Genomic DNA, 15,683 nt, shown 5'->3' on the forward strand with positions numbered 1-15,683 from the left:
TGGGAGTAGCACAGTACAGGAAGACAGGGTTAGGAGAGCGGGCGCTGCTGGCATCACCGAGGACAAAGTCACTTGGGCTCAGGCCTCGCCCCAAGGGGCCTCCGCTCCAAAGGCGGAACTCACTGCTCTCACCCAAGCCGTGAGCCGGGAAACCGTAAAGAACTCGCTATCCACACTGAGCGCCGGTGTGCTTCCGCAACCCTCTACGTTCATGCTGCCAACGAACGCGAACGGGAGCTACTTACTGCTGAAGGGAAAACAGCTGAAAACAAAGAAGGGATATTGAGCCCCCTAGAAGCTGTATGGCTGCCAGAAAGATGGCAGTCACTCACCTTACAGGACACCAAACTCCAGATTCCCCAGTGGTCACTGAGGGAAATCATCTGTCCGACAGGACAGCCAAGGAGACAGCTTCCCTTCCTTTAACACTTCTACTTCTGAAGGGCTCCCCTTCCCTCAGCTTACCAGAGACACCCACTTATTCGGCCAAAGAAGAATCTTCAGGGCCGGCGCCATGGCTCATTTGGTTAATGCTCCACCTGCGGCGCCAGCATCCCGGTTGCTCCTCTTCCAGTCCAGCTTTCTGCTGTGGCCCAGGAAGGCAGTGGAGGATGGCCCAAGTGTTTGGGCTCCTGCACCCGCATGGGAGACCAGAAAGAAGCACCTGGCTCCTGGCTTCGGATCAGCGCAGCGCCGGCCATAGTGACCATTTGGGGAGTGAACTAACCAAAGGAAAACCTTTCTCTCTGTCCCCCTCTCTCTCACTATCTATAACTCCACCTGTCAAATTAAAAAAAGAGAGAATCTTCAGCTATAAACAGGTGAAAAAGGACTCTATGGGCTGCCGGATATTGCCAAGAGACAAATAGTATTGCCAATCAGTCTTGGTCACCGGCTGGCTAGACAATCACATTCAGCCACCCATCTGGGGGACACTCGGCTGTCCCTGCTTATCAAGTCATAGGTTTTTCTTTTCTCAGCTACGCCAACTGACTGAGTGAGCAAACAGCCCTCAGATGCCCCACCTGCACCCAGATAAACCCAAGTCAAAAACCAAGGGAAGGGGCTGGCGCTGTGGTGCAGTGGGTAAAGCTGCTGCCTGCAGTGCCGGAATCCCATATGGGTGAAAGTTCGAGTCCCAGCTGTTCCACTTCTGATCCAGCTCTCTGCTATGGCCCAGGAAAGATGAAGTAGAAGATGGCCCAAGTCCTTGGGTTCCTGCACCTGTGTGGAAGACCCAGAAGAAGCTCCTGGCTTCTGGCTTTGGATCAGCGCAGCTCCAGCTGTTGTGGCCAATTGGGGAGTGAGCCAGTGGATGGAAGACCTCTCTCTCTCTCTCTCTCTCTCTCTGCCTCTCCTCTCTCTGTATAACTCTGACTTTCAAATAAATAAAATAAAATAAAATACCAAGGAGAACTCCAGGGACATAGTATCTAGGGCTGGGAGATAGATTTTACTGAGATAAACATGCCTCAGGCAGGGCACAAATATTTGTACTGTTTCCGGATGGGTGGAGGCAAAAACATCTCGGTCAGAAACTGCCCAAATATCGGTAAGATTTTACTTCCCAAGATTATTCCGATGTCCGAATTATTCCAAGATTATTCTGAGGTACAGATTGCCCCCTCCATTGCTGCAAATGATGGTCCTGCCTTCACTGCGTCCATAACTTAGTATTTCCTGGAAACCATATTGGGCCAACCGGCGCCAGAGCTCTGGACAGACAGAACCCATGAATACAACCATCAAAAGTACTCTGTCAGGCCAGCACTGTGGCGTAGCAGGTAAAGCCGCCGCCTGCAGTGCCGGCATCCCATATGGCCATTGGTTCGAGTCCTGGCTGCTCCTCCTCTGATCCAGCTCTCTACTTCGGCCTGGGAAAGCAGTAGAAGATGGCCCACGTCATTGGGCCCCTGCACCTGCATGAGAGACCTGGAAAAAGCTCCTGACTCCTAGCTTCGGCTGGTCATAGTTCCTGCCGTTGTGGCCAACTGGGGAGTGAACCACTGGATGGAAGACTTTCTCTCTCTCTCTCTCTCTCTCTCTCTTTCTCTCTCTCTCTGCTTCTCATTTTGTGTAACTCTGACTTTCAAATAAATAAATCTCAAAAAAAAAAAAGTGCTTTTTCTAAATGAGTTTGAGAGACCGGTGCAGGGTGGACTTGGCTACTTCCCCTCACTCTGCTGAGGGCCAGGTGTTCTCCCGATAGAGAGGAATTCACTCCTTTTGAAATTGCAGTGGGAGACCTACTCCATGGTTGCCCAAGCTCGGAGGTGCAGAAAAGGGGAGACCATGGATTACATTCTCTTGAAGTCTCCCCGATCTCCACACCAGGGCCAAGGGTCAGTCCGTCCTCAGGCGCATCCTGCGCTCTCGCACCTGCTCCCTGTCATCCATTTTCCAGCCAGGAGACTCGGTTTGAATCAAAAAGTTCCAGAAGGAAGGGCTGCCTGCAGCCTGGAGGGGACCTCATGCTGTCCTTCGACGACACCGACAGTGGGAAAGGGTGAACGGCATCCCCACTCGGATTTGCCCCTCCGGTCAAGCCTGCACCTGCAGAGTCTGGCATCAGGAGACTCAGAACGTACACCACCAACGTGGAGAGTCACAGAGGGCTCAAACCCCTCAAACCAAGACTGACTCGTACGTATGTCGCAATGCGTGCGGCTGTGATCATGCCCTCAGCCTCTGCCCGAGCAGCACAGCGACAAAGGGCTATGATGTGAGTTTACGTTGCTTTCCCACCAGAATGGGGCTGTCCTCCCGAAGATCAGCTGGACGTGCTATGGCCCCGGAACTCAGAGGAGCCCTGTCACTTTCTCTGTGGATTTGGTCCATCTCTTCCCGTACAGGAGGGCTAGGAACCAAATCACCAGCCCAGCCTCCTACTTGGCCCCACGGGGTGTTTAGCCTCTGCCCAGGAAACCCGGGCGAGGCCAGTTGTAATGATGCCAGTGAATTCCTTCGCCCATTCTGGGACTGGGTGACTATGGTTGGGCGGGAATGACACACAGACGATTCGTTTTTGAAGAGGGCAAACCAAGTATTTCTGTAAGTGAGGAGAGAGATGCAATCCGATCTTCATCCAAGTGACTCATCCTGATGATTCCATGAGGAGTACCGGCCTGACCTGGGGCATTCGGATTCATAGCTCCTGGCCTGCCAGAGATCCTGGGTCCACATTCCACATACGACGATGATCTATTTCCCCGTGTTCAACAAGAAAAACCTGCCGGTCCTCTGGCGAGGCTAGAAGATCCATTTGCTGACACCTGCATGGTTCCCCCCGCACCAGGACCCATCCCAGACCCTGGGTTACTCTCTGAAACCCTTCCTCCCCCCTACAGCTCCTAGGCTGCCCCCCATTCCCTGGGATCTGCATCTCTCATCGACTACACCCAGCGCGCTCTAGCACAAGAGTGCTGGCTCTGTCTCTCAGCCAGAATGCCTTGTCACACAGGCATCGGAAGCCCTCACCAAATAGTAAGTTCCAGTACTCCATGTTCCGCCAGAGAACCCTCTCTACCCCTAGGATCTACCCAAAGGAATACTTCTTGCGTATTTTCATCTGATTATGACTTTCTTAACTCTCCTTACACTACTACTTGCATGGAATAATATATTCTTTTTTTTTTTTAAGATTTATCTAGTGTATTTGAAAGTCAGAGTTACACAGAGAGAGAAGGAGGAGAGAGAGAAAGAGGGAAAGAGAGAGAGATAGAGAGAGGTCTTCCATCCGCCAGTTCACTCCACAGATGGCTGCAATGGCCAGAGCTGTGCCAATCTGAAGCCAGGAGCCAGGAGCTTCTTCTGGGTCTCCCACGCTGGTGCAGGGGCCCAAGGACTTGGGCCATCTTCTACTGCTTTCCAGGCCACAGCAGAGAGCTGGATCAGAAGTGGAGCAGCTGGGACTCAAACTGGTGCCCATATGGGATGCCTGCACTGTTGGTGGCGGCTTTACCCGCTATGCCACAGCGATCACCACCCCCACCCCTAATAACTCATGATTTGCTTGCACAGTGGGTTTCACCCACTGTATTAAAATTCTTGCAGATGAAAAAGCTCTAGCCCCTTTCTTCTGTGTATGGGTGCGTGTGCTTGCTCAGGGGCATGCCTGTTCAGGTTGAGGGGGAACCTACTCCTTTCCAAGTCTCCTCATGGACTAAATCAAGCAACAAGAACAGCCCCTCTCTTTGTCCCAATCCTGGAAGGCTTGGAACTTACTGGAACAACTGCCCTCATGCGAGGAAAAATCAGTCTCACTCACTTAACCGTGGCCACTGACGCGGACTTTGGTCACCCTCCATACTCCATTGAACACCTTAACTACCAGACCAGTTCTCTTGCCGTGGTGCTGCAAAATAGGAGGCCCTAGGCGGCCTCTGTATCGCATTGGGAGGGGCTTGTTTCTATGCTAATCAGTCAGGAGTTATGACTGACTCCCTCCAAAAGGTAAAACAAAATTTAAATACTTGCTGCAAACAATGCCAAAATTCACAACTGTGGTAGAGTCATGTTTATTTGGAACCCATGACTGATTGCCCTGGTAAATGGCTTTGTGGGGCCCTTTGTCTTCCTCCTCCTCCTCCTCCTCCTCCTCCTCCTCCTCCTCCTCCACCTCCTCTGACTGATGGTAGGCCCCTGAATTCTTCACTGGTTACTAAGTTTGGTTACTAAGTTTCATTGGATGCCATATAGCTTCTGTTAAACTTACCCATAGGCACACCTGTTACTCTGCTCTAAATAACCTTTCTGTTCAATGCCATCACGCGGCTGAAATCAAAGATTTGATTATTGTCAACACACCACAGGGAGAATGAAGTGACACCCCGAGAGCAGGGACTCCATTTTAGAGACAGACAAGACTCCATCTTGAAAAAGCACCCCCCCACACACACCGTGAGACAATGGTAGCACACCACACCCTGCTGGGCAGAACATCCCCCAGCAGAGTGGCTCAAGCTTAAAACAGATAGGTTGCTGGGGAGCAGGTGCCGTGGTGCAGTAGGTTAATCCTCTGCCTATGGCGCTGACATCCCATATGGGTACCAGTTCGACTCTCGGCTGCTCCTCTTCCAATTCAGCATCTCTGCTGTGGCCCAGGAAAGCAGTAGAATATGGCCCAAGTCCTTGAGCCCCTGCACCTGTGTGGGAGACCTGCAAGAAGCTCCTGGCTTCGGATTGGCCCAGCTCCGGCCATTGCGGCCAATTGGGGAGTGAACCAGCAGATGGAAGATCTCTCTCTTTCTCTCTCTGTCTCTCCCTCTCACTGTCTGTAACTCTACCTCTCAAATAAATAAATTTTTTAAATCTTAAAAAAAAAAAAAACAGGTAGGTTGCACCTAGGGTAATGTCTACATTGTAATTTGCATAAGTCCCACATATGATTTAGGTTGGTACCTGGACCAATGTCAAGACTATAATTGATATAGTTTCATATATGCTTTAGGTCAGCTCGGCCCTAGCACCCATGTCTTCCTCGTCCCCTCCTTGTGGTTTTTGCCATTATAAACCCTGTTGCTTGGAGCATCGGGGTCGAGAGTTCTTTAGGGCACGAGCCTGCTCTCCACTGCCCGCAGTAAAATAGTTGCAAAGTTTCTCAGTGGGTGGTGCTCCTCGGTCTGCAGTCCCTCTAGCACAGCCCTTCCATGCGGGCTCGAGGTCCGCCTTTGATCTGACAGACTCCAGTAAGGAGACAATAGCCAAGCCAGTTTCTTGAACAGAGGCACAGAGGTGTTAACTGGGAAAGTGACAGGGTGAAAACAGAACTTGAAGCTGGCCCAGTGTCAACAGAAGTGGCTCCATCACCAGGCCTGCCGGAACCCAGGGGAGCGGCTGGAGACAGAGATGAGGAAGAGGAGCCAGGTGCTCAGCCCTTCCGCACAGCCGCCACGTCTCTGCTCCGGTGCCTGTGCATGAGGGGGTGGCTCTCCCGGGGGTGGGAGAGCCACCAGCTGGATGCCAGGGAGAAGGTGCCGCTGCAGCAAAGCTCACAGGTCCGGGGAGCAGACAGGAGCCCATGGACAGCAAACACCCAGCAGGCTCCCCCTGCTGCCTGGTCTCTGCAGGTCCCTCGGGCAGCTGGCTGGGAATGCAGAGACGTGAGTGACGCAGAGCAGAGAGGCTAAGTGTGGGTTTGGAGCTAAGAGACAGTAGCTGAATGAATAATAGCCACACCCCCCAGTTTGCAATCCCATCTGCTCCGGGTCACATCGTCCCCAAGCCGGCTGAACCAACCCACTGCCTTGGTGTCGACACCCAGTGTCACCCCTGGGCTTTCCATGGAGGGCTGCAGGACAGCCCCTGAGACAGCTCAGAGACAGCCCCTGGCTGTAGCTCTCTGATGCAACAGCACATTAAAACGACCAGTGCTTCCTCCGTGCCTGCCACACAACAGGTGCTCCTTGAATGTTTCCGCAATAAAATCAGACTTGGCTTCAAACGCATGCTGGTTAGGGCAGGATGCCTTTGGCCTGCAAATGCCTCAATTGTTGTTTTTTTTTTTTTTAAATGTCATTGTGACTTGAGTCTGGAATTTAAATAAGGATAATCCTGTAGGAAAAAAAAAAACGATTTGGTGAAAAAAAATCAAATCCGTGGAGATTTTCATCAGTGTGTTATTTACACAGCAGGAGCGAGTGAGAGAGAGAGAGAGAGAGGCTCCCTGGGCTCAGCCTCATTATCTCTAGTATCAGGAAGATGCCTACTTTGCAGGATTAGGTTAAGGATTAGGAAAAAGAGAGGACAAGCTACAGCAGCTGGCACACACCGTACCAGGCGTTTCACAAGCAGTGAGTGTTTTGATTGTCTCAAGTCAGCCTGCAGAATGGAGAGATGTGGCAACATCACACTTAGGCTTATGCTTAAAAAAAAAGAAAAGAAAGAAAGAAAATATGTGCTAGCAGGAAAAATCTGGAAGGAAACTCCCTTAAAGACCAAATAAGTGTTGTGCTCGAGGGGTCACGGGGCCGGTGACTCTTCCCTCTTGCTGTTTCCCAGGTTGCAGTGTAATAAAATACACCCAGGGTTGGTCTCTGCCCCCAGTCCCAAATGCCCAGGAATTTCCTGGGGGAGACGACCCCTGTGGGCCCCTGAGTGGCTTCAGCGTGAGGACCCGGTGGCCACAATTCGATTCAGAACTTGGAACTCTCAGCCCCACCCTCATTCCCTGGGGAGGGCACGGACCAGGGCATAAATTCATCCCCATCATCCCCCAAGAGGAAGCCTGAACCCTGGGGTCCCAGGAGCTGGGTGTGGTGCCACTGGTGAAGCCACTGCCTGCGACACCAGCATTCCACATGGGCGCCGGTTCAAGTTCCGGCTGCTCCACTTCCAGCCCAGCTCCCTGCTGATGTGCCTGGGAAAGCAGTGGAAGATGGCCTAAGGATTTGGGCTCCTCCACCCACATGGGAGGCCCAAGTGGAGTTCCAGGCTCTTGGTGCCATTGCTGATATTTGGGGAGTGAACCAACAGATGGTGGCTCTCTCTTTGTTTCTCTCTCTCTCTCTCTCTCTAACTCTAACTCTGCCTTTCAAATACATAAATAAATCTTTAAAATAAAAGGAATTGAATTAAATTATAGGACACCCAGAGAACTGGACAATCACTCAATGTAGAAAACCCACACACCTATGTCTAAGATATTGAGAGTGGAGAAGACTTTTCCTTTACAAATATTCATTGCATGCGTCAGTACTTTAATAACGGTGAGATAGACAAGGATGCTTCAAAAAGTTGTGGGAAATGGAATGAAGAATAAGTTCATTAAGGTGCAAAACAATTCTGAGATCCCTGCGTGGTTTCTTCATAATGTTCCTAATGAACTTTTGAAAGAGCCCTCATATGTCATCTTTTAAAAGATATATTTATTTATTTGAAAGGCAGAGTTACAAAGAGGCAGAGGCAGAGAGAGGGAGAGGGAGGAGAGGGGGAAGAGGAGAGGGAGGAGGGGGAGGGGGAGAGGGGGAGAGAGAGAGAGAGAGGTCTTCCATCCACTGGTTCACTCCCCAAATGGCTACAACTGCTGGAGCAGCACCAATCCAGAGCCAGGAGCTTCTTCCAGGTCTCCCATATGGGTGCAGGGTCCCAAGGACTTGGGCCATCTTCTACTGCTTTCCCAGGCACATTAGCAGGGAGCGGGATCAGAAGTGGAGCAGCCAGGACTCGAACCGGAACCCATACGGGATGCAGGCTCTGCAGGCAGAGGCTATACATGCTAACCACAGCGCCAGCCCCTGTACATCATTTTGAAGTACAAGCCTGAGCACAACATCCCAAAGATCAGGAAGAATCACACATCAGTCAACAGGAAGTCCAAAATCCCGCCTGCCTGCCTGCCTGCCTGCCTGCCTCATTCAGTGCTCAAACTGTCAGACAGGGACCGGAAGGAGGCACTCAGCCAGAGGCGGTCTTTGTCTCCGTACGGGGTGGAGGGGACACCTGTGCAAGGGGCAGTGGCTGCCAGGAGAGATTGGCCATCCACACAGGTACAAGTTAAGCCGCCGCCTGCAGCACCAGCATCCCACATCAGAGCACTGGTTCGAGTCCCAGCTGCCCCACTTCAGATCCAGCACCCCGCTAATGCACCTGGGAAAGCAGCAGAGGATGGCCCAAGTGCTTGGGCCCCTGCCACCCACATGAAAGAACACGGGGTAGTTTCTGGTTCTCGGCTTCAACCTGGCCCAGCCCTGGCCATTGTAACCATTTGGAGAGTGAACCAGCAGAGGAAAAATCTCTTTCTCTCCCAATCTTTTCCTCTCTGTATTACTCTGCCTTCCAAACAAATAAAATAAGTTTTTAAAAAATAGGCAGGCAGAAATAGATTTTTTTAATGCAGATTTAAATTGTGAATACAAATCTCTATAAACACTCATACATTATACAAAGTTTCACACTTACACTGTATTTCCTAACCACCTCCATTAGTGAATTTATTCCCTCTAAAATATCATTCAATCAATCAATCCAGTTGGCCTTCGTATCCCCAGGTGCCACACCTGCAGGTTTAGCCAACTGGGGAATCAGACATACTCAGAAAACTTCTGTATGCCAAGCAGGTTTCTTTTCCCTTGCCTGTTTCCCTGGACAATACAGTATCACACCTGTTTGGGTAGCGTGTACATTGTATCAGGTGTACATTGTATCAGTCATCCAGAGGTGATTTAAGGCATACTGGAGGTTGGGCAGAGGTTCTATGCTACTCTATAGACAGATCCTAGAACAATCCCCTGTGGATACTGAGCAATCCCCTTACAAGTCTCGCATTCACGTGTCCCACTCTCCTGAAACAGATTTTGAGGCCACGGGTTGAGGATGTGCAACTTGAAGGCAGCAGTATCCTTTTTCCTGACTCCAGTACCAGAGTCACTGACAAGAATCTCAAAAAACAATGCACAAAGGTGGAGCGCAGATCTTGGCTTCTAAATACCACCTGCCCCAAGAGAAACTGAGGGCGCACTGGTGCTTAGCCTAGCAGCTAAGGTGCCCGTGTCTGCATCACAGTGCTTTGGGGTTCAATTCCTAGATCCAAATCCCGACTCCAGCTTCCTGCCCTTGCACACCCTGGCAGGAAGCAGCCATGGCTCAAAGGGCTCCTGCCAGCCGTGTGGGAGACCAGGATTAAGGTCCCAGCTCCCAGCTTCAGCCCCAGCCCAGCCCCTGCTGGCCATTGTGGGCATTCGGGGACTGAACCAAAAGCAGATAGAAGTTCTAGAAATTAAGTGGTGCTGTGAGAATGCATCCCCCTGGCCCAGACTGGGAGGATTCGAGCATGGGTATCAATAAGAAACTCCTTGGTCTACCTCAATACAAACATGTGTGTCTAGAGAGGACATACAGAGAATGCCAACTAATATTATAACATAGCAATAATAATGGACTTGGCAACCGGCACTACCAATTAAGCCAGGAAGCATCAGCCATAGTGGAAGGAGTGGGAGGAGGAGGATCAGGACACTCGGAGAGTTTCAAAGGATCTCTCTCCGCAGTGCCTTCACCTTACAAAGAGGAAAAGTGTAAGTAGCAGGGGAGAAGCCTCCGAGACACCAGGTTTGTCCAGTGAGCAGAGTTGCCATCGGCGGCCGCTGGACAAGCTGAAACCATGCACTCCCTGGCAGGCGCCTAGCAAAACACACAGCATCGCCCTACCAGAAATGCATGGCCAGAGACAGTGAAACATCACACAAACCCAAACTGAGCGGCATTGGACAAAATAACTGGTCCATCCTCCTCAATGGTCAGAGCCCAAGAGGTGGGCTCTGTGCGCAGGGGCAAAAACAGCACTTGGGGCCCTCCCGCCACATAGCCAAATGCCTGGCTCAACCCTCCGCTCTGCTTCTGATTCCAGCTGCCCGCGAATGCCCATCCTGGGAAACAGCAGGCAGGGTGGTGCAAGGACTTGGGTCCCTGCCACCCGGGTGGGAGACCCAGATCGAGTGCCGGGCTGCCGGTTTCAACCTGGTCCAGCCTGGGCGTTGCGGGCATTTGGGGAGAGAACCTAACAGACGGCGACTGGGGGACCATTCCAGAGGAAAGACGTGGCCGCCAAGTCAGTTCTGAACCGGATCGTTTTTGCTATAAGGAATTTATTGGGACAGCTGATCAGACTGGAATGGGGGTCTGAGGATCAGACAGAAGCAAAGACAGTAAATGCCCGATTTTAATGGCTGTGCTGTGGTTACATGTGTAGAAAACACTCATTAAAGTGCGTGGGGCCATTGGCAATGTACTCTCGAATGGATCGGGGTTGGGAGGGAGGAGGTTCTTTGTATTATTCTTACAACTTGTCCGTGCATTAGAAACGCTTTCAAAAAGGAAGCTGAGAGTCCAGATCACTTATTTCAGCTGCGGCCCAAAGCCCTGACTCTTCCTTTATCTCACCTAAAGCACAGGCAGCAGGCAGCTCGGGCAGCCAAACCTGTTCATCCCGGCTGCCAGGCGTGGGCCAGGCACACACGTCTCTGTCCAGGGCTCCAGCCCCGAGGCTGGGCAGGGGAGGGTTGCGTTGAGGCTCAGCAAGGAACCTCAGCACAGAGCACTCAAGGAGCAGGTCGGCAGCTTAACACCTCTGTGGCTTGGGATAGCAGGAGACGCAAATCAGGGTTTTTCCCACACCCGAGGAAGAACCAGCCACAGGTTGGATGCTTTCCCTGGAATAGTTCTGCAAATGCCAACAAGGAAAGAGACAAGAGAGGCCGGTGCTGTGGCGTAGAAGGTTAAGCCATAGCCTGTGATGCCAGCATCCCATATCAGCATCGGTTGGGGTCCCGGCTGCTCCACTTCCCATCCAGCTCCCTGCTAACGCACCTGGGAAAGCAGCAGAAGATGGCCCAGATGCTTGGGTCCCTGCCACCCATGTGGGAGACCCGAATGGAGTTCCAGGCTCCTGGCTTTGGCCTGGCCCAGCCCTGGCCATTGCAAACATTTGAGGAAGTAAACCAACAGATGACAGATCTCTCTTCCTCTGTGTGTGTGTGTGTGTCTCCTCTCTCCCTGTTAATTGCCTCATTCTGCATATCTAGAGGACAAAGAGATAAGTCCTATTACCACACCACCTCCCTGGGCTGTGTTTTGGTGTTTAGTTGTGTATTGGTTTGTCGTCTGCTCACTAGGGCTCTGTCGAAGGCCACGAGTGTGTGTGTAGGTGTGCAGGTGTGCAGCTGCGTCCGACAGACAGGTGGGCCACCCTGAACCGCCAGGAGACAGCAGCAGGCTCACACCCCCATGGAAGCAGCGACTCCTAAAGCAGAAGAAGCTGGGCCCCAGGGACAGAGCGTGGCTGCAGTGCAGAGCTGGGAAAGGCAGAGGCTCCATGCCCCTCCCCAGCCTGAGCCCAGCACTGGCCGTTTTGCCCCCAAACGCTCCTGGTTTGCAGGAGTTAACAGAGCCCTGCTTAGGGTCATCACGCTGCCAAAATTTCCACCGCTGAGTTGTTCACCCAGGCCTGGCAGGAGCCCGCAGGCCCCTGCATAAGGAGCCTGCGAGCTGGGCTCAGGAACTCAGCTGGGAGAGCGGCCCCACGCTGGGCCAGAGCTATGAAAGCAGCGCCTTCCTGGCCGCTCCGCCTGGAAATCACCTACACATCCTGGAGCCCACGGCGGCTCCACCCCCACCTGCTCCCGAGACCCAGGTATGAGCGATGGGCTTCGAGCTACAGTGGCGGCCGGGAGCGAGTCTGCTCCTGCCTGAGTCCAGCCTCTGACCCCCGAGTGACCTCCCACCTCCCTGACCTGGGCCTGACTCATGCTTCCAGAATGGGAGCCGGAGGATTCCTGTTGCCCAGGCGAAGCTGACTCAGGGCTGGTCCAGGGGCTGCTGTGGAAGGGGCTCAGGGTAGGGCAGCTCTGAGGGAGGTAACACCTGTCGCTTCCTGAGCACCTACTATGCTCCAGGACCCAGCGCAGGCATCTGCTACCCTTTCTCAGCCGGAGGGTAGGGTAGCCTGGGCTCGCTGGCCAGGCAGGGGGTAGGGAGGCCTCTGGCCTGGCAGGGGGCATCAGCTTGGGTGCAGGTTCTGAGAAAGGGAGAAAGGCGCCCCTGCTGTGCCCTGGGCTCAGCCCTGCAGTGGGTGGGCAGGGGGAGGCAGCCTGGGCCACACGACCTCCTCCCTACATTCCTGTGGTTTCAAGTGCCCAGCTGACGTCAGGCCTGAGCGACGCGGGAGACTCGCTGTGTCTGGGGCCTGGCCAGGGGCTGAGACATTTCTTTAAAAGCTTATAAATCACTAAGTACTTCCTCTTCCAAGCCAGCCCTACCCGGGGCCTCGGAGGATCCGTCTCTACAGGCCCACACAGCAACTCCCTTTGGCCTCCTTGCTTTCGGGTTAGCCCAGACCCTCGGCAGCAGAGGGGAAGGTGGGTGTGGGGGGGGGGGGGTCACATCACATGCATATGCAATGAAAACACGTGTGTACTCAGCAGCCGAGCCCAGGCGGGCAGCCAGGCCCCCTGGGGCTCCCAGCGTGCGCTGTGAGAACACGCCTGCCAACACCCAGCCCCTCGCACACGAACCATCACACCACTCCACAGGTCCCGGCTGTCCCCAGGCACAGATGAGCTCACCCTTGGCGGGGCACCATGCTCCTCCACGCACCCACAACAGCATATGCCCGAGTCCCACTGTGTGTACACACTTGCAGGTGTGCAAAGGCTGCACATCCACACACGTTGCACTCCTGTGTGCATGGACTGGACACTCACGAGGACCCAGGCAAGGACACCCAGCTAGCTGGCCACGCTCAAATCTCACACCCACCCTAGGCTCGCACATGCATGCAGGAACCACTTCCTATGTGCGAGTGTCCACACAGCATGCACACCCTCGCACACACCCCTGGATGCACAGGTGGGAGCCTCCGGAAGCCAAGGGAAAGAACAGGAGCCCTGGGAGGGGACGGCAGGAAGCTGCTATCCCCAGCCTCACCTCTGGGGGCCGCTGTCAGGGCCGTTCCCCCAGCACTGCGCTCTGAAGTTGGCCTGGAGCGGCAGGCAGCACCGTGGTGCTGGCTGCCTGGAGGAAGAAAGAGAGGGACCCGCCACTGGCCCTGGACTCCCAAAAGCTGTGGAGTGACTGCCCACCCAGGGGCTCGGAGCGGGGAGAATGGACGGCTGGAACTGAAAGACAGGGGACAGGAGTGGGGGGCAGGGAGCGGAGGGAGATGGAAAGGGATGGAGGGAACTGGAGCCCCTCAGGGACCAAGCAAGGAGGGTGAGGGGTGATGAGCGGAGCCTCTGGGCGTGGGGAGGCACCACTGCACCCCCTATCCTCCAACCCCTGCTGGGGGCCCAGCAGGTTGGGCTCCCCCAGTCTGCGTGCTCAGAAGGCAGCCAGGCTGGAGACGAGCCTGTCGCAGCACCTTTGCCAGAGCAGGGACCCCCCGGGTGGGTGGGGTCTCGCTTTGTCCTCTCCTGGGCCTGCAGGACCTGCCCCCTTCCTCACCCCCAACTTGCAGCGAGCCCTGCCTGGTTAGCGACGGAGCACTGACAAAAAGCCTTGGGTCCTAATGACCTCACCTACATAACAGCAAGCAGGTCCCCCTTTCTCTGCCCTGCTGTCACAGCCCTACCCCGCCTTGGCCACCCCTCGCTAGCTGAAGAGTCCCGCCATCAGCCTGAGCTCTCCCCCACTCCTCCCAAGCTCTCCCCCAACTCAGCGGTTCAGCCTCAGGGTCCAGCCTCAGCCTCAGCCCCAGCCCAAACCCCTCCCAGCTCACGCTGAGATCTCGCAAGAACTTCAAACTAGCCCCAAGCTCTCGCTCTATCCCAAATGCCCAGCTTTAGCACAGACCCCCAAGCCCTTTCCCACCACTCTGTACTATACAAACCACTAGTGTGCAAGGGAAGGCGCTCTCTCTCTCTCTCTCTCTCTCTCTCTCTCTCTCTCTTTCCCATGCGTTCACCTGGGAATAAATAAGTAAATAAACCTTAATAAATAAATAAGTAAACCTGGTCTGGCTGCTTCGTCTCTTCTTTCCTGACCTGAGCCATGCTCTGTCTCAGCACCCTGGCCGGCCAGCCTCCTCCTGCCACCCACAAGGGGACAGTGTCCAGCAAGACCCAGGCAGCCCATCCAGGAGCCCTGGTAGGGCAGGTCCCGGGGAGGGGTGGGGAGTGGACCCTCCTGCCCCCACTGGCCCGGCAGGTCCGCTGGGGTGCAGAGGAAGCTGGGAACCCAAGGCTGGGCCTCAAGCTCCCCTTGTTGCCTGAGTCCCTCCCGGTTCGCTCCAAATAAATGCAAAAACTCGGAGATGTTTGCAGGTCACAAAGTCCCAGAGAAAGGAAGCCTTGAACCCCAAATCCTGGGCTTGGGCTTTTTGCCACGGGCACCCTGTCAGGCCTCCCCTGCCCCCTCCTGCCCCTCTGAGGCACACCCAAAGCCCACTTAAGCCACACTGGGCCGGGGAGGGGGGTGCTGCTGGGCAGTGGCTCCACTTCTCCCAGGACTCAGAGCCCAGCCAGCAGCGCAGAGGCTGTTCCCTGACCAATGCTGAGGGTCAGGGTGAAAGGGACCGCCCTCTCCTTTTCAAACAGGAACACAGGCTTGAAGAGGCGGCCTCTTGTCTGAGCGCCTATGGACCAGCCTTTGGGGCCAAAAGGTAGGAGCCAGATGAGCCACGACCACGGCTCCAGCCCTCTGCCTCCACCTCCCCCCCACCCAATCAGAACCCAGCTCAGCCACTGCCCGGGGTCCCATCCACACCTCCCTGGGCCCCCCATCTCCCACCCAGTGGGGGAGTCCCATGTTCAACCCTGCACCCCCACCCCACAGGTCCAGCTCAGCCTCTGTGCCTCAGACCTGATGCCCACTCCAGGGGCATCCATACCCTGGTCTCCCCAGGAACATGCCACATCCCTCCTCCCAAACCCAGAAGCAGGCTGCCCCACCCTTCCTTAGCATTCAGTACCCCTGTGTACCTCCCTGGCTTCGCCTGCAGCCACCACTCCCTCCCCCAACACCCCCAAGGACCCTCCAAACCACAGCTGCTTCCTGGTGCCTGGCTCAGCCTGAAGGGCTCAGCCCACATTCTGGGGGGCCCAGCACACCCCTTGGAATCCCATAGCCCCCTGGAATGCCCCCCTCCCCCAAGACCGCTGCAAAGCATAACCCGTCTGCAGGCAGGGTCCCAGCAGCACACCTGCAGTTCCTCGTAGGTATTTTCCGAAGAGTGTCTAATAATTATTAGACTC

Source organism: Lepus europaeus, chromosome 10 (assembly GCF_033115175.1).
Source record: "Lepus europaeus isolate LE1 chromosome 10, mLepTim1.pri, whole genome shotgun sequence".
In the NCBI taxonomy this organism is placed as follows: Eukaryota; Metazoa; Chordata; class Mammalia; order Lagomorpha; family Leporidae; genus Lepus; species Lepus europaeus.